This window comes from Leptonychotes weddellii, chromosome 3 (assembly GCF_054177405.1).
Source record: "Leptonychotes weddellii isolate Sample4059 chromosome 3, ASM5417740v2, whole genome shotgun sequence".
Lineage (NCBI taxonomy): Eukaryota > Metazoa > Chordata > Mammalia > Carnivora > Phocidae > Leptonychotes > Leptonychotes weddellii.
This window is the reverse complement of record NC_138371.1, coordinates 126,256,949-126,279,430: the sequence shown is the minus strand read 5'-3', so window position 1 is coordinate 126,279,430 and position 22,482 is coordinate 126,256,949. Positions and strand designations below refer to the sequence as shown.

Below are 22,482 nucleotides of genomic sequence, written 5' to 3'. Positions count from 1 at the left end.
GCCACCAGAGTGACGTCCCTCGGCGGAGCAGACTTTTAAAAGTTCCGATTTTGTGCTCCGTGGTTCTATCACTTGCCAGAAGCGGCCGACGGAGGCCCCTCCCCCGCCGTCTATCCTCCCGAATATCGCCTCGGATTCACTTCTCCGCACGTCCTACCTTCCAGAAAGTGGTCGCTTTTCTGATGAGAGAGTTGTTGCTATTCTTTCTTCGATCTCCTGTTGAGTTTGTAGGTGTTCAGAATGGTTTGATCCCTATCCAGCTGAATTCCTGAGAGGAGACGAAATCCAGGTCTCCTACTCCTCCGCCATCTTGCTCCGCCCCCCTAATTACTAAAGCCTCTAGATTTCCAAGTGCCGAATACATGTAACTCGGGAGACCTCCAAACTAGGGCTGGGGCCATGCAGCAAAAATGCACCTGTCTGTGGTTGAAAAAAATGGCATTTGCTTCTCCTGTCAGAACATTTAACTGAGACAATCTGGGCCTCAGTCCCCAGTCACTTCACCTTAATACATAGGAGGACACACATATTCATACACTGACCAAAGGACAAGCTACACCTCTCAAGCCACATGAGATAACCTTGTCACATGAAACCCCTAGCTGTCATATTCTTCAACACGGCTTGTGTAGAGGGTGTCAGTGATGTATTTAGGAAAAAAAAGAAAACCTAAATAAGCAACAAAGAACCTAATGTAAAGGAGAAACATCATCCTAGGAAGTAGAAAACCCTGTCCCTCCCTGGCTATGTCATTTACAAGTTATGTGACCTTTCCAAAGCCTCATCTCCTCTGCTTATTCTCAATGCTCCAGCCATTTCACACCACTCTCCCTGGGCACACCGTGCTCTTTTGCGCCTCTGTGTCTCAGCTTTGGATGACCTTCCCTACCTGGAGAACCCCTCTAAAGCATAGTTTAATTCTCTCTACAAATGGTACTCTCAGTTCCCTCATCTGAATGAAACGCACCTTGCTGTGGGAACCTTGAACACTATCTGCAACAAAATGCTGACCACACAGCATTATCTGTGCCTATCTATCCATTTCCTCTACATTTTCTCTGTCCTCAAGGGCAGGGAGCATCTCATCTTTGTACATTCAGAACTGTCAAACATTGAGAAGCATTCAGTACAAGTTTGTGAAATAAAGGATCAATGAAGGGATGAATAACAAACTGCATCAAATTTCATCACCTTTAAAACAGGGATAATAGGGATGCTTGGGTGACTCAGTCAGTTAAATGTCTGCCTTCGGCTCAGGTCATGATCCCACGGTCCTGGGCTCCCTCCTCAGCAGGGAACCTGCTTTTCTCTCTCCCTCTGCCTCTCCCCCGGCTTGTGCGCTCACTCTCTCTCTCAAATAAATAAATAAAATCTTTTTAATAAATAAATAAATAAAACAGGGATAATAATGGTTACCCAATTCATTCAGAAGTCATGATGATCAAAAGATGAGCTGGTGCTTACACTTTGTTAGGTGCTGTATAAATGTAGTGCTCATAATAAAGATGGTAATATTAAAAAATCATCATGTACAAATATAGTATGAGGGCTTCACATAAAGTAAAAAAATTATCTATATATACCATATACCTAGGCTCAACTCAACTTTGATTTTTTTCAGAAAGAGAAATTAAAAATTCAGCAAAAAGGACACTTCACTGTCCTAAAACTCTTCTTATGAACTAAAACCAAATATCAAAAATCAGAGAATCACTTTACATATGGCTCTCCTTCTATTAATTATGCACGTTTTTCCACATGGATGTGTGAGTAGACGCAGATTCCGCTCTGTGATATAAACTGAATACTGCATATTCCACTCCCATGCTGCCATCTCAAAACATTTTAAAGGCAAAACTGCATTTCTCTGGAAGAACAAGTCCATGATGCACTAAAGGGTTGAGGCATCTCTTTAAAGAGAAAAAGATAACTGAGGGATTTTGAAAGTGAGCAAAAGCAGGATAATGATCTCATATTTCAGCTGTAGGTAACTGAGGATTGTATGTTAAACATTTCTCTTCAAACACCTCTGTTCTTTCTAACCAAAGTACTCTCTTATCATAGAGAAAGAATCCTCACATTTAATCAAGACCACTGCTGTAACAATAATAAATTCTAAAGCAGTTTCATGAGTTGGAGAAAGCATAGTATCTATCCTAGCCATGCACTCACTCCAAAGTACCATGTCTTCTCGGGCCCTAGGACAATGGGGCATTATCACTGGAACAGCTCAATTGTAGAAAGACCAGCTTTGGTACACTGAAGTCTAAAAGCTATTTAATTTATATGTCATGATTATTTCAAGATGACAAATAACTGTAAAATTATGTTCAAGTCCCAATGTTCCCATTATGTAGAAGACCTAAACAGATCTAGTTCCTAAGCGTGTAGACACAGACAAGGTCAAGCTCTGGCCAGTCCAAATCCTGCAAGAAGTTAAACTAATCTCATCATCAGATAGAAGGATGGGAACTGAGAGTTCTCACTAACAGGATGAAAAGGCTGTCCCAGCTGCAAGTTATCATAAGCTAGTTGGCCCATCATCTGCCTGGCTACAGCTGTATCCAACTCAGTTCACCCAAAGAGATTCACACTCTGGTGGTGCCAAAATGAGTGTCTGTCTTTTAAAAAAGAAAAAAAATGCCCAATTGAAAATAACTCTCTAATCTGCATCCTTTCAATAGAACTGAAGTGCACTTCACCAACACAGAGCACGGGCATCTTGAATTAGCAGAGAACTACTTTTAACACATGAAGGATAAGATATGAAATTAGTTTCACGGGGAATGAGAACCTTGGAGATTATTTACTTTGCCTTAATTACTTTGACTCACCATTAATTTAGCTTTCCTAGGGTACTAAATATTTCACGCTAAGATTTTGAGACTAAAGAAACTTGAGCACAAATTTGGAGCTTTGGAAGTCTGCAGCAGCATCTTCAACACTGAGGCACGGATGCCCCCATTGGGCATCGAAGTCTATTCACGTCACACTGCTCAATGACATTTTCAGTTGCTGTTTCTGTATTGTCTTAACCCTGGGGCTAGAAGCTCTGCCCTGGCTATACAGGGAGCCAAACTTTATTCAGCTTCTGTTTAACTCCTCAGCCAATAACATCACTAGTGCTCACAGCTACTGTCGAGACTGCCAAATAGGGCAAGAAGCAATTGCGTCGAGCCAAGGAGAGAAAAGTTTAGACTGCACATTTAAAGTTTTTAATGATCAGTGCAATTGGGCAATGGAGTCAATTCCCAGTAAAGGTGACTAAGGAGACACGAGAGCAGATATTCTGTAATGGGTTCATTACAGCATCAGTGGGGAAGAATGCACTCGGTTCCCACTAAAGCACCTACAGTGAGCAGGGTCTGCCACGGACGGCTGGGCATTTGCCAAGGCCCTGTACTCTCCCCCATGGCTCTTCATCAGTGGTCCACTGGCAGACACCACAAACAACGGGCAGCGTGTAGCAGCCAGCAGGAGCCCAAGGACAGCAATGCACTTGTTGCCAGAAGCAATACAAGACTCACTAGGACCACTCAATCTGTTAGTGCCCTCCAGCTCCCCATGGCATTCAGCAATTTAAAGAGGGGGAGAGTGGTGAGAGGCTGAGAGCTCTCCTTTCGGCCCCTGCCCACAAAGAACTCTTCCTTATTCTAACTGGCAGAAGAGCCGACCCTGTGTTACATAATTCCATTCCTATGAGTTGAAGCCATCACTTTTCTCCACTAAACATGCTACACCCTAACACTTTTTTAATAGAAATGTATTTTTGCTCTTTAGTTATAAGTTGCCCTTTTCTCTTCTTCTTCTTCTTGATTATCGAGCCATATCCATCTAGTATTCTCAATCCAAATAAACAGAGCAGCCAAGTCCACACATCTCCAAAACTCTACCACTTCCCTACTTTGTAATAAAAGTGCCAACCTGTATGTTCCCATTGGCATGTGCAGCATGGAAATAGGCTTCCATGATACACATTTCTAATTTAACAGTAATTTCTACTTCTTTAGCATATTCGTAGCTTTAGAACATGCTCATGTATACCATACACTTTATCTTATCTATTTTTACCATTTGGCCCCTTTCCTCATGTCTCAAGCTCATGGAAGTCCCTACTTACAGCACCCACAGGTTAGCCTGCTCCCTTTGTCACTATTAGTCCAACTTCCTTATTTTCTAGGTCATACACCTCATTTGGGCCATTTGCACTTTGGGCTCATTTTTATCATTTACAATTTTAAGGTGAATCTCTTCAATGTCATTTTAATTTTAATACTAGACACTATATTCCTTCTTTTGTATCATCAGTTAAAATAAAACAAAGCAAGTTGTTATTAATAATTTCTATATGGGAGAGACGGAGCATCGTAGAGCAAAATGTGGTGAGAAAAAGGGTTCAGAATTCTTGCTTCTTCTACATACTAACTATACAGCGGACCAGTTAATCTTTCTGACTTTCGGTTTCCTTTTACTATTGACATAAAAAAGGTCATTATGAGGATTAAACAGGATGGCACCTACAACTGTGCCAAAAATACTCAAAAGACGTTCTCTGTAACCCTGAGATTTTCTGTTGTTTCCATTCAAATGCTCTTCTCATTCACATTAAGAAAGGCCATCCTAGCAAAGAGCATCTCTCTGCCATTGGTTCCCTGAAAGTGTACAATCCATGAGCTTCCCCATTCACTTCCTCAAAAGGATGGCCAAGATCCTGCCATCCCAGAGATCACTGATTTCTAAGTTAGCTTTTTCTACCAAATTCAACAGTAAGAATTTCAGAAGTGCTATAGTTGAAAGTGCAGACTAAACGCATTAGTGGCTACCATCTCCCAGCACTTTCAATTATGTTTGGCTGGTCTTTATAACATGCACGGGAATGAGGACATAGACAATACAGAGTAACTCCAGACCACATGCCAACGGGAACATACAGGTTGGCACTCAGGGGCACCCAGTCTATTCCTGAGCCATCATTCACCAAACAGTAGGCCTGCAGCTGGTAGAATACATTCCTCTCTATCCTTCTCTCTTTTGCCTTCCTGGTGAAACATTTTCCACACAGAAGCTTTGATTAACCTCGAATTATGTCATGTCAAATTTTCCTTGCTCAGAGAAATTGTGACACCTGAAATTCTGCTTCAATTCTGAAGTCTCTACTTAAAGATTCAGAAGCAAAAAGAAAAGAAAAGAAAAAACCTCACAACAGGCAGTTGAGGGATTTCAAAATATAATTGGCGAGAGTGTGGTTTCCAGTTTAGATGGCTTATAGCAATTAAAATGTAAAATGGGCATATCTTTGATCCAGCAATGCCTCTAATAAGAATTTATCCAAATGAGATGACTGCACAAGAATAAAATGGTATATATGCAAGCATGCTTAGAGCAGCAATAATTTATAGACTGAAAAGCTGGAAACTTAAATGACTATCAGGAAGCCCAAAGTAAAACTCCAACAGAAACCATTAGCTACCTCCTCTATAAGCTGTTTCCCCTTATTTTCTAGCAGAGCTCTGAGCTTCCTATTCATGAACTTTGGATGGGACTGGCATAAACTTCTACCCAAATCAGAAGCAATCAGAGTAATGCCATTCCCTTGGTCACATTACCCAAGATGGTCCAAGTAGAAGGAGCCTAGGATTTTAGTTCAATGATTGACAAAGGCTCTCTATTTCTGGATAATGGGCCCCTAGAGCTGCAGCTATTTTGCTACCATGAGGAGCATGAAAAAGAAAATTATAAAGAAAAAATTCCTAAATCCTGATTAAATCATGTCTGAAGCCCCTACCCACTGGATTTTGCAATATATTCTTATTATTTAGTTATAATTCTTATTATTAGTTTGTCCTGGGATTTGTATTAATTGCATGAAAAGCATCCAATAAAAACACTCAGTCATTAAAAAGATAATATATATTTATTGAAATGGACAGTTGCCCACCACATGCTATTAGAAAAACATAGCAGGTTGCAGAATACCACATACAGCAAAATCCCATTATTGAGCACTTCATCTGTACATGGTGTGTGTGACTAGACATAGGCACACACATATATAACGAGAAAGAAGGAGACAGAGACAGAGGGCTATACTTGGAAAATTTTATGAAAATGTCAATAAGGGCTAACTCGAGTATTTCTGAGGAATTTTACTTTCCTTTTTATATTCTTCTATAGTGTGTGCTCTTGTACAACGACATGCATTTTTGTGGAACAGAAAAATTAAGCTTCAAAAAAAAGCTGGCTATTTACTGATTCTGTTTGTCTTTAGTGTAAAATAAACGGACAGCTTTGCCTCAGATCCCTCTCCAAACTTAAGTGGTCTAGGGAAAAAGATCAAAGCCAGTCAGGCACTCAAAATAGTATTTCATTAAAAAATTCTATGATGAAGCAATGAAACCACTTTAAGATCTGAATTTGTACATGCTGAAAAAGAAACACAGCCAGAGGTGCCCGAGTGTCTTTCTAGAAGACTGGAAATAACTTTAATCAAAAAGAAACATCTTGTAGAAGCTAAGAACTTCATATTCAAAGAGAGAAGGTGCCAGGAGAGCACCGTGCACGGCTGCCTGCAGGAAGGGCTGGTGCCAAGGAGGCCAGTTAAAAGCTACACAGAGGTGGCTGGTTTGGGGTGCTGTTATGCTGGGTAGAATAGAGGGCTTAGCTCTTGACTGCTGCTGGATATTCACACCCACTTCTCATGGAGACATTCCCCAAGGACCTAACACAGCTCCTTAGCAGGAGCCTTCTTTCAGTTACTTTCAGATCTCCAAAGGTCATAGTTTCAAAAACAACAGAAAACTAGATTCTCTGTGACCTCTTTCAGTTCTAAAATTATAAATTAACCAAACATATTACAGAAATGGTGGCAGGGGAGGGAATTACTTGGATCGGATAGAAACACCAGAGTGTTGCAGACTCCGGCTAGAAGTAACAGCTCGAAGAGGTAGTACTGGGTTAGAAAAACCTGCCAGAGGCAAACAGAAACCAGAAGTCAAAAAGAAAAATTTTGATTTGTTGATTGGTGATTTTTACTACAGTTTGAAGGACTTTCTGACTTTAAAGTCTCAAAAACCTGGCTTCTAAAATCAGTTAATTGAAGTGGACATCTCTCTAATAGGAATCCCCGTAGATACAAGGTACCTGCAAAAATACTACGATGGTTTGTTTTATAAGTTCATTTGCAGCAGTTATAGGTTTCTTTTACAATAAATTACTATACTGCACCTACATTATATTTCATGATAATGTCATTGTTCACAGTGGTCACCACTTAATTCTGGGAGAGTCACATTACTCCAAGGAAGAAAAGAATCAAAAACAAACACCACCCCATAAAACTGTCTATATTACATATTTATCTTTAGGATCAAATTAAAGTTCTATCTCCAAAAAGCACCCATCCCACTCAAAATTATGAGCATACACTAGGTTATCCATTTGGCCCTTCTCTGTTTCATTCGCGTTCATCTCTCTTTAATGGACTGTTGGCAGCCTGCAATTTTAAAGGACACCAGAATGAGAAAGAAGACAATAGGTGGCTCTCAAACCTCAGTTCCAAGAAGAATCCTTTAGGGTCCCTCTCTAGTCCATTTGCATCAGTACTTTGAGGTGGGCTTCAGTATCTATACTTTTAACAAGCAGCCTACCAGATCTAAATAGGGGATGGATTACTCTTTGGGAAACAGTGATGTAGATAATTACAAAGTGACTAAGTCACTGAAACAGATAATCAAACTTGATTACATAGCTCCATTTGGATCACTGCACTTTTCTCCATATCAATGGTCTCTACTCTTGTCCCTTGTCCAGGAAGCCACCACCACCCTCTGTCTCTGGACTTCACCACTATTTCCAAGTCTGTTGTCTTGCTTCCACTCTTGCCCTCTCCATCCCCTTCTCCAGAAACTTGCCAGAAAGATCTTACATACTACAAGTCACACATCACTCCCCTTAAAACTCTTCAATAACTGCTTAATGGGGATGAGGTTTCCATTTGGGGTGATAAAAATGTTTTAGAACAGATACCAATGGTGGTTGTACATCATCATGAATGTACTAAATACCGCTGAAGTATTCACTTTAAAATGGTTCATGTTGTGAGTTTCATCTCAATCTGAAAAAAGAAAAACCAAAACCAAAAAAAAAAAAAAGCCAAAAACCTTTCAATAGCTTCCTGTTGCATGTATGACAAAACCCAAAGTGCTCAGCATGGCCTAGTAGGTCTGGCATAATCAGGCCCTAAGCCACATCTCAGCAGCCTCATTCCCAGCTACTGTCCACGCTAACTCTCTGCACTCCACCCACACCAGCTATCTTTCAATGGCTCCAAAACCCAAGCTCTACCTCACATGTGGGCTTCACAAATGGGACTCTCCACCTAGATAGCCCCAATCATTCTTCAGATCTTATAAATTATTTTCCCCTATAAGCCTTCTCTGATTATTTCATCCTTTCTACACCCTTTTAGAGAAACCCGTTCTTTTCCAAGTTCTTATCAAGAGTTCCAATTACAGAATTATTTTGGGGTTACTTAATACCCTTTCCAGTAAACTGTGGGCTCCCAGAAGGGCAGGAACAGTGATCATTTTTGTTCACTGCTATATTCCCAGCACCTAGCATGAACTTGGCATATAAATACCTATTCATTGGGGACAAGGAATATGTAAGCATGCTTTCCTCCAAAAACATTAAACCTCTACTAGAGTATCAAGCTAGGTCACAGTATTATGTGAGGTTTAAAATACATATGTCAACATTATTCTTTTAATGACTAAATGAGAAAAATCACAAACTACTTAGGGCCAACTCAACACAATAGAGCACACCAACCAATGCACAGAAAACAATTTCTCTCACTTCTTCAGTGCCTGCTCTGTGCTTCTTGATGGATTCAAGTCCCTACCATCCAAGAAAATTCCATTTAAAACCTCTCTCCTCATGCCACTGCACATTATTGAGTAATGAGGGAAAAAACTCTATCTTTGCAGAAAGATGCAACTGAGGTTGAGTAAAAGACCAGGATTCAAAAGGATGTCATGGGAAACCATTAGCTGCTCTCACATAGGCACCACTTCCCAGAGTAAAAAGTGTATGGAGTACTCCCAGGGAAAAGGGACCCTGAACCCAGGCAGTTCTGAGAGATGACCGGAAGAGGGAAATAGAGGAGAAACTCACATAAGAGCAGGGGTGATTGGTGTTTTGTTACTAAACAAAGGGTTCTTTAGTGATTATAGGTGAGCAAGTGATTTCTTTTTTCCAGTCTTGCACTTGTATTAACCAGAACCCTAATGTGTCCATGAGGCTGAAGTATGTATTAATTACTTGCCTTCAAAGCTTATGCCCATTTAAAATAAGCTTATTTCTTTTCCATTGTCAGCTTGCCCAGAGCCGCCTAATCTACTCCTGCCCAGCACTCACCACTTCTGATCATTATGGAGAGCAGAGGCAAGCAAGGAGCCTTACAGGCAGCTTCCAAAGAGATTCATCTGTTCGTAACTGTGTGCGCTAGCCCACAAAACACTCTCCAGCCCTTGTCCACTGCAAGGACAGGAGAACACCAGGACCTGAACACATCTATAGCCCACAGCACAGGCTCCTTTTCAATATTTAAATTCTTCTTTAGCCAAAGCTTTGGATTTTCCCAGGCCCTAGTCCACCGCCCCAGTAGTGGTTTGCATGGCTGTCCATTTAAAGAGCATCCCCATGTGTGCTGCAATGCCTAAAGGTACTGCTCCTGGCCCCGTAAGTGAGGGCCACCTACAACTGCATTGTTTGTGTGACCTTTTGGACATCTCAGTCGGAGATAGCTCGAAAGCTTTTTCGTTGCTCCAACTCCAGCTCTCTATCTCAGTTGGGGACGCTGTGGAGAAAGGCAAAGCTGCCTGATGCACCCAACTATGAGACCAATATGGTAGCAACCAGCAAGACTGCTCTCCAACAGGGGAAGGAACCTGAGTGGTCACTGCACTGTCCTAACACCCTCCCCTAAGCATACTAAGTTTCTCTTTCCTGCCCTTTCCTTAACGTGGCATGTGGCCCTCACGGTGGCTCCCAGCTCTGCTTCCAATGACAGGGCTTCTAAATGTGCTTTACACTCCAAGATTCTACTGAGTCCTGTTCCCTTCTCACAAAAGCATTCTTACTCTCATTGTTCCATTGTTTTTGTTACAGAATCACATACGCTTCTATAGGAGATGAGCTGGAGGAGCCGATAATACAAATACACAGCATCCTTGTGCGGGGAAATGAAATGCCAGCAAAACTAAATCCTAATATAGCAGACATATGCCCCGTAAACCAAAGTACATTCAGGAGTGAGTCACGAGACCAATACGTGAACATGGGCATAAGGGTATTACACATGGAGATGAGGTAAGTACTGCTAGCAGAAGATAATAGGGAAGGCTAGTAAAAGAGGGGCCCAAGGACAGAATTACAAAGACACTAGGGGAGGTTGCCAGAATCCCAAATATATCAGACAAAGGGAAACCAGTGTTGGAAAACCAGAGACTGGGAGCCAGTGAATAATCGGTAAAGGGACTGAGAATCTAGGTGGGAGAGGTGAGATTACAAATGCAGGTGCTTTCTACCCTGACTGGGGCTAGCAAGATTTTTCCAGTCGAAGAAGCCAGAATGACAGAAGACGAAAACCCTGTCAAATTTATACCATTTCCATACTTTGAGGAACTGCAAAATCTCTAACTAGGAAAAAAGAAATCTCTTCAATTATTTTTTTACAAGGGAAATTTAGTATAAAGAATTGGTTACTCAGGTGATGGTGGAACAGAAAGCCTAACAGGATAGTGAGGTAGTCCAAAGATCAGCAAGAGCAGGAAGCTGCGACCTCCCCAAGGCTGAAGAGACAATAGCAGGAGGTTATGTGTCTGGGGTCCATGGGCCAAGGTGGCTTGTGAGCAGCTAGAATCAGAGCCAGTCTGTCAAGCATGAGTGGCACTACGGCAGGAGGGATTCCGACTGCCAGGGATGCCATATGAAGCTCAGGGAAAGAAAAAAATACGCTGGCTTTGCCCTTCTCCCTTCCCTCTCTTACCAGTGTCTCCCACAGGCTGAACACGGTGAGCCAGCTAACTCAGAAATCTGAGAGAGCAGCCTGAAGGGTGAGCCCCCTCCAACACAGAGAGGAAGAGGGGAGGGCCAAGAATGCTAGAAGAAAAGGATAGAAACTTTAGTACAAGGAAGATGAGTTACAATGAGATTTAATAAGCAAGATTTTTTTTGCAACAGACATACTTTTAAAAGTCTGCTTATTGCCATATAGTGGCGCCAGTAATAAAGTAGTCACCCAGTAACAAAGTGGAAGCTATACCATGGCCCATTGACCTTCCTGCCATGTTGGGTGGCCCTGGATAACACTCTCCAGAATCCCAGAGTTAAAAGGGGGTTAGGGAGTTTATTCTCTATTGCTCTTTCTTCAGTTACAGGTAAGCCAGGACTAGTCCAAACAAGCAAATTTTTTTCAAAATTTTCAAATGAAAAAGACGCTTACTTTTTAAAGTAAAAAATATCATAAGTATTGAATAGAAGAAAACTTGCATGCACATGTGTGTGTGCACACCCAAATAATTACAAGTAAAACTGGGGAAACTGGAACAAGATCAATGGATTGTATCAACCAATATCCTGGTTGTAATACTGTGCTTTAGGTCTGCAAGATATTATCACTGGGGGGAAATGGGTAGAGTGTACACAGAATCTTTCTATGTTATTTCTCACAATTCCATATGAATCTAGAATGATCTCCACATAAAAAGTTTAGTTAAAAAACATCATAAATATGTGCATAATATTCTCTATTAATAAGGCTGCGTTCCTTCCATTGTGTTTCACCCACGGTGTCTCCAGCCTCCTTATGCTCACATGTCCAGTATTTCCACTGCCATGACTGTTCTGTTAAGCAAGGCCCAGTAAGCTCTTTGCTGACCCATTCTACTTCTTATAATTCAGTCTTCTCCTTGTTATTGGTTCAGTGCTACTTTTGCAGAAATATGATCGTGTCGGGTTGCTCTTGTTTGATTATTCAGCCTTTGCATTTCTGACTACAGACAGAGGCAGAGTGGTAGTATTTATATATGGGACAATTAGAAGGCTGCCTAATCTTATTCATATCATCTAACAAACTTTAACCTGTTCATTTCATGATTAAGCATTTAATTCAAAACAGCTCTCTTGACGGATTTATTCTTTCCTTCTCCCACCCTCTGTACCCTTTGATGTCCTTTGGGAGCTGGTGGCCTAAGAACCAGCAGGAGAAACCGCAAAGAAAAGCCTGGCATTTTGACAGAGCAAGAGAAAAGAACCAGCCCCACCCCCAGCTACCACTCATTCACTTAGCTAAAATACAGGCTATCAGAGAAACAGAGAAAACAATAGACATAAGTATATGCTAGGTCTTCCAGAAACCGATGGTGGATGAAAATCACCTCTCGCTCAAGAGTATGGGGGAAAATCACTATTCATCACAAAATGGACATGCATCACATGCATCTCTGCAACTCTCCTGCTCTATATAATTCCACAAATCCTTCCTGTAAAATATAACTTTCTTCCTTTAATGATCTAGTAGTTAATTATTTATATTCTTCAATTTATCTTCCTGTCTTCTTTTATTTATTCCCAGACTTGTACTACTTAACTCTAGAAAGGTTACAGGCAAGGCACAGGAGTCTCTGTCCTTCAAGCGGGCTGAGCCTAATGCACAGAGTAGGGCCATGGTGCACAGCAGAGCAATGAAATCTCATTTTTGGAACGGCGGCCAGCTAAGTGACCACACACTGCCGGCCTCCATGTCGTGATAGCTTTCCATCAATATCCATTTTGCATCCCCACAGCTACAACCTTCACTTTGGCGGGCATCATTGCTTGGCTGGGCACTGCCACCTCCTAGCTGATCTCCATGCTCCTAACTCTCCCTCCCTCAACCCACCCACCACAACCTGCCAGCATGACCTTCCCAAGATGCAAATCAAAAATGACAATGCCTACATCTTAACCCTTCAGTGGCCCTCTATCATCACCTGAGACCAGGTCTCCCAAATTTGCCTCAATAAAAAAAAAAAACAGAGGGGGCATTAATAAAAAATAAAAATAAAGCAGATTCTTCCATATCTTATGCTGGGTTCCTCCAGAAACAGACCTTGCAACAGACTTTAAGTGCAAGTTATTTATTTAGAAGAGGATCCTTGGAAGCACTGACAGAGGAAAGAGACAGCCAACAAAGCACAGATACCTAGCACACTGCCGTTATGGCAGATTCACCAGGGAATTTAGTGACATAGTGCAGAACACGTGTCAGCTATTGTACCGGAGGGTCCAAAACGTTAGTGTATTACCTCCCAGCTCCCTCCTATCATTGGCGTAGGTCCACTCCTGAGGCCATTAACTTCACTGCCCTACCAAGCTGCCCTACAGGCGAGAGAGAAAGCCTTCAGGCAGAGAATGAGAGCTGCTTGCAGAAGAATTCTGCAGACATATACTGGAGCAGTGGCCATTTGGGCAAATAAGTATGAAAGTGACCATGTCTGCTCCCACAGGCCATGTCCCTGAAGATTCTGATTCAGCGGGTCTGGGGTGGGACCCAGGAATCAGCAGCATAGCAAGTGTTTCATGGGATTGTGCTGAACAAGCAGATTGTAAAACACTGACTAATATAATTAAGCTCAAAAGCTTTTTTGGGTTCTGCTAGGTCCTCCATTGTCTGTCTGCTGTTCTGCTTCCCAGACCTACTGACCCTCCTTCACAGTCACCTTTAAACCAAACCAAATTTGTGCATTTCCCTGCAAATAGCATATTCTCTTCCATGAGCAGGAACTGTGCCTTAAAAATCTTTATCATCACTAGGGTCAAATACTGTACCATTCATACAGTAAATGCTCAATAAATAATTTATTGTTAAAGAAATAATCCTAAAAGAAAATAGTATAATATTATTTAAGTGTTCCCTGGACAAAACTACCTTCCTTATACATCAAAAGAGTAGGTGCAATTTTACTAGTGAAATTAAACAAATATATATTGGCTAATGTATGCAAGACACTCAGGAATCCCTCCAGAAAAGTACTATAACCTTTTATCAGTATACACCTTAACATCTTTTTCCCCCCACAAGGGGAGTCCTTTAATAGAGATGGACAAACAGGGGACATGATTCGGTCCTTGGCCACTGGATATGGTGCCTTCCTCTCCCCAACCTGGTGTGACCCCAGGTTGGACATAGAGAGGTGTTTTTAAAACACATGGCAGGACTACGTCTCCACTTTCACAAAAAGGGAAACACAGGAAAGCAATCTGCTGGAGCTTTGCTGATACAAAACTATTAATGAATCCCTACAAAGGAGATAAACAGCTAGGTAGTGGTGGAAAGGTGAAGGATGTTTAGGACTAATTGGAAGCATGTCTGACTTTACCTACCTTGTGGTTCTGCCAGGGTTGTCCATAGAGACACTACCACTCTCCACCTATTTCCAAAGATGGAGCGGGATAAAGAAGAAAGTCTTGTTTCAATGTCACTGAACTCCTGGGATTATGACTTCTTTCAATGACCAAAAATTTGGTACCTGGGATCTAGATGGTAACTTTGGGCTCTACCCCTTACTTGCAAAAGAGTTGCTGTGCTTTTTAAGCTACTAAAGGTGCTCTCTTGCAAATGAGACCAAAGCAAAGATCTGGCCACTCGTAGTCACTAAAGACCTCATCCATGGCTTTTTCCCCACTGTTTGGGATGTTAACCACAGCCTCTTGGCCACATTCCAGTCTGGATAATTACATTGGGGCTAGCAAACTTCACCCTCCAGCTCCAACTAAATAAAGTATTCCTTTGGACTAGCTGCCATAACCTTTGTTCTGCTGCTGTGGGCTATTAAAGAGCTATTCTGTACTTAGGATGGCTGTATTTGTGAAAAATCAATACCGCTGGTATAATTTCCTGTACTGACAAGAAGTATATTCCACAATATCTCACTGGCTATTTTTGTAATATAGTGCCAGAAACAATTAGAAAACTAGAGTAATTTCTTCTCCATCTTCTCAACTTTTACTATTCATACAGATAGAGATTGAAATGTTTGCAACATTATGTAAAGAAGGAGGGCAGGTGTCTATTCCACAAAATACACACTGAATGTCTACCACATGCGAGGCTCTACTGTAGGTACTGGGTATTGCAGTAGAGGCCGTGGGTTATGTTCGCAGCATAATTTGAGGATTTTCCAAAGGGAATAACTCAAGTTAACTCTTCCTATGTTACTGTATTTCTGAAAATCTGAATAGATCCACTTTACTTAATATGTCAGCATTACCATGCACAGGGCTTCCAATAAAAACACTATTTCCATTCACTCTTAAAAGGGTCTGACAGCACTGGGGCACCTGGGTGGCTCAGTTGGTTAAGTGCCCACCTCTTGATTTTGACTCAGGTCATGATCTCAGTGTAATGAGATTGAGCCTGGTGTTGGACTCTGCACTGGGCATGGAGCCTGCTTGGAATTCTCTCTCTTCTCTCTGCCTCTCCCTCCACTCCCTACCCCCCCCTCGCTCTCATTCCCCCCACCCCAGAAAAAAAGTCTTAAACTCAATGTGTATGTAGGTATGTGTGTCTAAGAATGAGAAAATATGCTTTCTTGGCTAGCTTAGAGGGAAACGAATACTGCTTAGATATGTATTTATTTATTTGCTTGTTTTTTTAGCAATCATCCTACTTGTGTGGGTGAGAGTTTACAGGTTATAATAGCAGAAGCAGACATAAGGAAATTGAAAAAGTATCTCTTGTTTAAAGCTTCTCTTTACTATATGAAAAAAACCATAAATCTAGTGTTTAGTGTTCTATTACAAGGGCGAAAACAACAGAAGGGGGAAAAAGTAAGTATTGTGTGTTTGTACATTCACATACACATATGTTATCTTGTACATGGAGATGGGAGAGAGAAGTTAAATATCAAAATTCCAGTGGGTTAAATTATGGATGAACAACAGAATATTTCACATCATTCCTCGCAAAGAGAAATGGTTCAGAAATTTAAAAAATAATAATAACAACCTTAAAATTCAGATTAATCCTAGAGGATCCAAAACAGGTACTTGCCCTGGACAAACTATAACCAGACTGTGGAAAATAGTTTTAAAAATCAGCAAAACTCACTTGAAATCTGCCAAATTATTATTCTGCTTGAAAATCTTCCTAGCGGGGCGCCTGGGTGGCTCAGTCGTTAAGCGTCTGCCTTCGGCTCAGGTCATGATCCCAGGATCCTGGGATCGAGCCCCACATCGGGCTCCCTGCTCCACGGGAAGCCTGCTTCTCCCTCTCCCATTCCCCCTGCTTGTGTTCCCTCTCTCGCTGTGTCTCTCTCTGTCAAATAAATAAATAAAATCTATTAAAAAAGAAAATCTTCCTAGCTAGAACAAGTTAATAGCAGGCTTCTAAAACTACGTTAAACATGCTGTAAATCAATTTATTCCCCCACTACAAATCTGCTAAAGTGCATGCTTTTCTGCTGAAAATGGTTCTTCAGTGGTACTTAATACTGTCACTTTATTGTTACTCCAACCAGGCCACTTCAAGTTTTTCTACCTAAGTTGTTACATTAAAGTTAAATGCCTATCTTTTTTTTTTTTTAATATTTTATTCATTTATTTGACACAGAGAGAGAGAGAACAAGTAGGCAGAGAGGCAGGCAGAGGGAGAGGGAGAAGCAGGCTTCCCGCTGAGCAGGGAGCCTGATGCGGGGCTCGATCCCAGGACCCCGGGATCATGACCTGAGCCAAAGGCAGCGGCTTAACCGACTGAGCCACCCAGGCGCTCCTAAATGCCTATCTTTGACATAAATAATAAACGTGAAATACATCGTTTAAAATAGCATAAGGAACCTCAAAATGTATCACACAGGCAATACATACCCTAAGTTTAGAAGAAATGCTTAATAATGCATATGGGATCCAAGTTTGTCACCCAATAATTTATTCATTATCATTTTATTGAGTTAAGAAACAATGGGCACTATTACCATCTCTCACAGATAGATGACTCGTCCTCCACCAACATGCTACAGGTAGTACCTTTGGCAAGACAGCTTTGATAAAAGACTAAAATGAATACTATGCAGAGACACAGTACTGTGTCCCATGTACTTTTTTTTTTTTTTTTTTTTGACAGAGAGAGACAGCTAGAGAGGGAACACAAGCAGGGGGAGTGGGAGAGGGAGAAGCAGGCCCCCCGCGGAGCAGGGAGCCCGATGTGGGGCTCAATCCCAGGACCCCGGGATCATGACCTGAGCCGAAGGCAGAAGCTTAACGACTGAGCCACCCAGGCGCCCCAGTGTCCCATGTGCTTTAAAGAGCCCAAATCACTACACCCACAGCACGTCTACCACGTTGCCGACAGAAGACCAGAACGGGTGATTAATTAGCTGTAATGTTTAAACTCTCACTGGTATAAAAGCTGACCAACACAATCTTCAATCTTATCCCCATTTAAAATTCCCACGGAAAATAATGGATCATTAAAGATTACACAAAGGTGTAAACAATTACCAAAGCAAGGGACAGGGCTTCCCCAGTTTGGAGAAAGAGGTGGGAGTCACAGGACTTCCATAGATTGGAGGCAGAATACATGATATACAATGCATCTAACACCATAATCTAGCCTAGTGTCAATACTAAATATTTACTCCCAAATATTACTGTATTTTCTAAGTATCTTTATTAGGATAAAAATCTTTTTTTATATGTTTTATGTAACTCAAGAACAAGAATAATTTCAGGGAGGAAATGGAAAAAATTTCCAAGTGTCACCCAAAGGAAGACATTCTAGAGATGGCTCAGTCACCAGGGTCAAGTCACATCACCTCACTGTGCCTCAGTGTCCCATAAAATGAGAGAGAGAGGCCAGAGCATGAATCTCTAATTCCCTGCTAGCAGTAAAATCCAGCTATCTATTTAGGTATCATAGAGAACTCAAGTTTTTGTAAAATCCTAGGAGCACCTGACGGTAGGAGAAAATGTGCTTACAGTGTTTAGTGACTATAAAGGGAAGAATGAGAAGGGTCTAAACAATCCTCTCAATCTTGCATTTTTCAGTTTAGACTAGGCTTAAGAGGGCAATTGAAATTAGATGCTTCATTTCATCCCACAATAACAATATAATTCTTATTATAATAAAAATTTTAAATACTCTCTTTAAAATCATCCCCCAAAAGAAACAGCTTCACCTTACTCAAATGAAACTTAGAGCTGTCTCACGTGGAGGGTTTCAGTGCTTGAGCTACAGTATGGGTGTCAGGATGTGGAAGCAGCTGTCACTGCTTTGTTTTTCATTCACTGTAGGTGGTTGCCAAGCAACAAAATACTATTGTCTGTTTCCATGATCTATCACCCAATTCTACTGGTGATAATGCTATCTACAGTTTAAAACAGGGCCACCTTTTGGACAAGCAGAAATGAGAAAATTTAAGAATGACAATAACATATATATAAATAAATACACTGAATGTATCCCCAAATTATGTATATACATATATAGCTGTGTGTGGATATACATACATATATTTTGCATTTATGCGTATGTATGTGTGTGACTATATACATTCTTTTTCTACCTACCTCAAAACCTGTCTAAATTTGAGAGGCCAAAAACTAGATTCTGAATCCCTTGAAGGCAAATCAAGGCATGACCTAGGGATATGAAAACATACTAAGAATTGTATTTTCAACAATAGCAGTAATTTCCAGTTTGCCAGATGTATCAAATCTGTCCCTGGAATACAAAGTCCTACAGTCAGAAAGCAATTCTGTCTACTTACATAAAAATAATAATAAATGGAAAGACTTTACTATCTACTTTGGAATTACCTAATATATTTAACATGCTGTATGACTTATGTGCTACCACTGTGTACAAAGATAATAACTGAAATGGGAAAATTCGGTTGCTGTTTACACCCAAGAATCCTAAAATACATTCATTTTTAAAATAATTGAGTTGTTCTCCCTGGAACAGCCTCATGCGATTCCCACTTTGTTTTGATATGGGTCCCTGGGGAATAACAGTCATGCTATGTTATTCTTGCATATTTCACTACTCACAAATAAAATAACACACACTGTACTCAATATAAAGTTGTCAACATTAACTTGCATCAGTTGCTGTTTGTTTTGCATTGACAAGGCTTCTAAAGATAAGAATTACAATATTCTTAGATGTACAGACACAACATCAAAACAGCCTGAATTAAAGCTTGAAAATGCTAGAGGCAATCACGTTTTGAAATGAAGAGAAATCAGTATCATTTATGCATACACATATATTTCTGCAAAGGACCTAAATAACGCCAGAACAATCTTTGGATTTTATGCAATGCTCATCCGTCTTCTTTCACAATATTTCAAAAGCACTTTGCCTTAACTATTTAGTGCATCCCTCTAAAGGAACTTTTAAAATTCACTTTTTGAATTCATTACCACTTGCAAATCTATATATTACAAGAAGCTGGAATAAACAAAATCCATTACATGGACTGACATTATTAAGAGATAAAGTCTCATATCAAAAGGACAGAGCTAGCAAAACAGAAACAAAGTGTGCTAATAATGAACTAAATATTATCCAAAACTACCCCGTTCTGGGACAGAGTCTTCCTCAGCAGAACCCACCCGCCTCCCAGGAGTGCCCATCCGAGTTTCTCCTTCACATTTCACCCCACAAACGACCCACTTTTTCTCCCTCAGCTTCCCAAGCTCACCCACCTGTGTCCTTCCTTCTAACAAGGAACAATGTCCATCTCACTTTCTCCATCTTCTTCAGCTCTCTTAGCCACCCATTACTTTCTCCGAACTACTGGACTCAAACCTGCAGCCCAGTTTGCCATGAACCTCCGCATACGCACTTGTTTCCCTCATTCTCCTAGATATGCTTTAAAAACCTCTACCACGGAACAAATGCAATACTAATAAAAGTAGGGCTACAAGCCAGTTTTTGTGTTGTTTTTTACTTACAGCAGTAGAATGCTGAGAGATAGAAAGGGAGAAAAGCAGGAGTGTATTTGGAGGAAGGAGGATGGGTGAGGGACTACACACAGCGGTGTAGACGCGAGGATCCTACAGACCCAGCTTCCCCACCTGTCGACCCCACTTCCCCCATGTGCGCGCCGCGGGATGACAACCACAACACTCCAGAACCACCCCCTCCGGGAAGGAGGCGGGGTTACGCCTTCAGCCAATCAGAACCTGCGAACTCCGGGTGTCCAACCTATGGGGGTGGCCGTGGCCGTGCAGGAGGGAGGACGTGGGGTGGTCGGGGAGGGGCCGCGTCCGTGGGAGGCGCGCACGTGTCGAGTCCAGGGAGGCAGGGAGGCGGAGAGGCGGCAGGCGTCCAGGACCTGAGGCGCGGGCTCTGCACCCTGGCAGCCACCGAGTCCAGCTGCCCAGTGCCTCCTCTGCCTCGGACTCGGCGGGCCAGGACATGATCCCGCCGAGGAAGACACGTCCAAGGTGTCTGAGTTCACCGTGTAAGGGGACAGTCACAAATAACAACAGTACCTAGCGCAGAGGAGAAGGGGAGTAAAGTTTCCGGCCCGCACCACAGCGGAGTCCGCCAAGACAGTGAGGACAAGGAACGCAGGGCGGGAGGGTGACAATCGGGAAGGAAGAGGGCAGCGGGAGGGCTGCGCGAGCAGGACGCCGTCCCAGGTGCTGTGCAGGGGGCGGCGGGCCGCTGGGTGCGCTGTCCAAGGTGCAGGGGAGGTGGGAAGCGCGCGGCGGGCGCGGACCCGGAGCCAACACCGGCTGGCGGCGGCGGCGGGGAGAGCGGGGAACAGCAGTCTGGGGCGCCGGGCACCCCCTAGCTCGTAAAAGTGATAGTGCTGGAGCTGGGATAGAGCGGGGAAGGGCGCGGGGGGCTGCGCGGAAGCCCCCAAGCTTCCAAGGACCCCTCCCCACCAGCCTCACCTCTAGCTCCATTCCCCTCCCCCTCCCCAGAGCCCACTCCCCTCCAAGCCTCTGTCCCGGGGCCGTGGCGGGGGCGGGACCGGGGAACCCCGGCTCCAAGCCCGGACACCCCAGGGATGCTGCGGGCCCCGGAGCTGCTTGCTTACCTGGAGCCGCGGTACCGGGAGCGGGGGCAGCCCGCCGCGCGGAGCCGGGAGCCGGGCGCTGGGCGCGGCGCGGCTCCTCCTCGCCTCGGCGTCCTCCTTCTCCGCTTCTCCCGGACTCCGTCCCGAGCACGAAGCTGCAAGACGCGGCCAGGCTGCCGCTGCGGTTCCCTGTGCTGCCTCCGCCGCCGCTGCCGCAGACAGAGGACGCCCCGTGGCGACTGGAAGCCTGTGTGAGTAGCGGCGCCCGAGAGAGTGGGATCTGCTGAAGACTCCGAGGCTCGGGGCGCGCGGGCGTGCGGGCGTGCGCACGCGCGCCTGCGAGTGTGAATGTGTGTAAGTGTGCGCGCGCGCGCCCACGAGGTGGGGGAGTCGCGAGGGGAGGGGGAGAGAGGCCAAGAGATGCTCGTAGGGACCGAGGCAAAATTCTTTGCCCCCGGAAATCCGTAAAGCCGGAGAAGGAGGATCGAACACGCGTCTCGCCGGGGGGAGCTGCCCGCGGGGCGGCGGCAGAGGGGGGAAGGGAAGGCAGCACGGCGCGCGGGCTCCGGATCGGAGCGGGTCTGGGCCGAGCGGAGCGCGCAGCCACGGATGCAGCAGAGGCGGTGCCCGCAGCCCTCGGTCGTGCTGCCCGCTGTAGGGAGGGGCCGAGCCGCTAGCTCCCGCCACCGCCGCCGCTGTCCCGACTTTTTGGCTGTGCGCGGGGGAACAGAAATCAGGACCCCACGGTTGCCACCGCAACCTTGGAGTCTCTCGGCCCACTAAGGGGCCGAGCAGAGGAGCCGGGCGCACGTGGCCGACTACTGGCTGGAGTCCGCGTGTGCAAGCGCTGCGGGAGTGGGAGTGGGCGATGGGCCCACCCCACCGAGTGCGGCCCACCGCCTCTTCTGTGTAGGGATGCGGGGTGGGGAGCAAGAGTGAGGTCTGTGGCGGATGAGGTGAGCTTGCACGGTCCGGAGGAAGGGAGGGCGTTTCTTACTCCCGGTGGAATGCTGCCTCTTTTTCTCCCCGGAGGCTACTTTTCCTCAAAGTTAATCCACTTCCCAGGTAAAAGTGCCGGTCTTTTCTTTGTTCGGATTCAGCTAACTGTGCAGGCAGCCGAGCACTGCCTCTCTAAAGTCAGGCTCCGCCAGGAAGCGGCCCGTGCGGCCATCGTGGGGCCGCTCTTGGCCTATTAAACCCCACCCTCCTTCGTTCATCCAAGCCACACTGTTATATACCTTAGAAATAAAAATTTTAAACACTTTACACACCCTCCCTCCTAAAAGACATATCGTCCTAGCAGTATTCTTTTCCATGCTTATTTTAAATTATAAGTGCAATTTTATTCACCCAAGAATTTCTTGAAAGATCATAAGGTCTGACTAATACTTGAAAATACCCTTCT

The 22,482-nt window shown here is 43.6% G+C and overlaps 1 protein-coding gene across 3 annotated transcripts in view; it reads right to left on the bottom strand.

Moving 5' to 3' along the window:
* LOC102735251 (ecto-NOX disulfide-thiol exchanger 1) overlaps positions 1–21,496 on the bottom strand; it is a 423,233-nt gene extending 401,737 nt beyond the window's left edge. For all 3 annotated transcript variants that reach the window (XM_081814955.1, XM_081814954.1, XM_081814952.1), the window contains exon 1: positions 21,099–21,496. The gene's annotated coding sequence lies outside the window, so the exon portion shown is untranslated. The remainder of the gene's footprint in view (positions 1–21,098) is intronic.
* Positions 21,497–22,482: the final 986 nt, after the last annotated feature.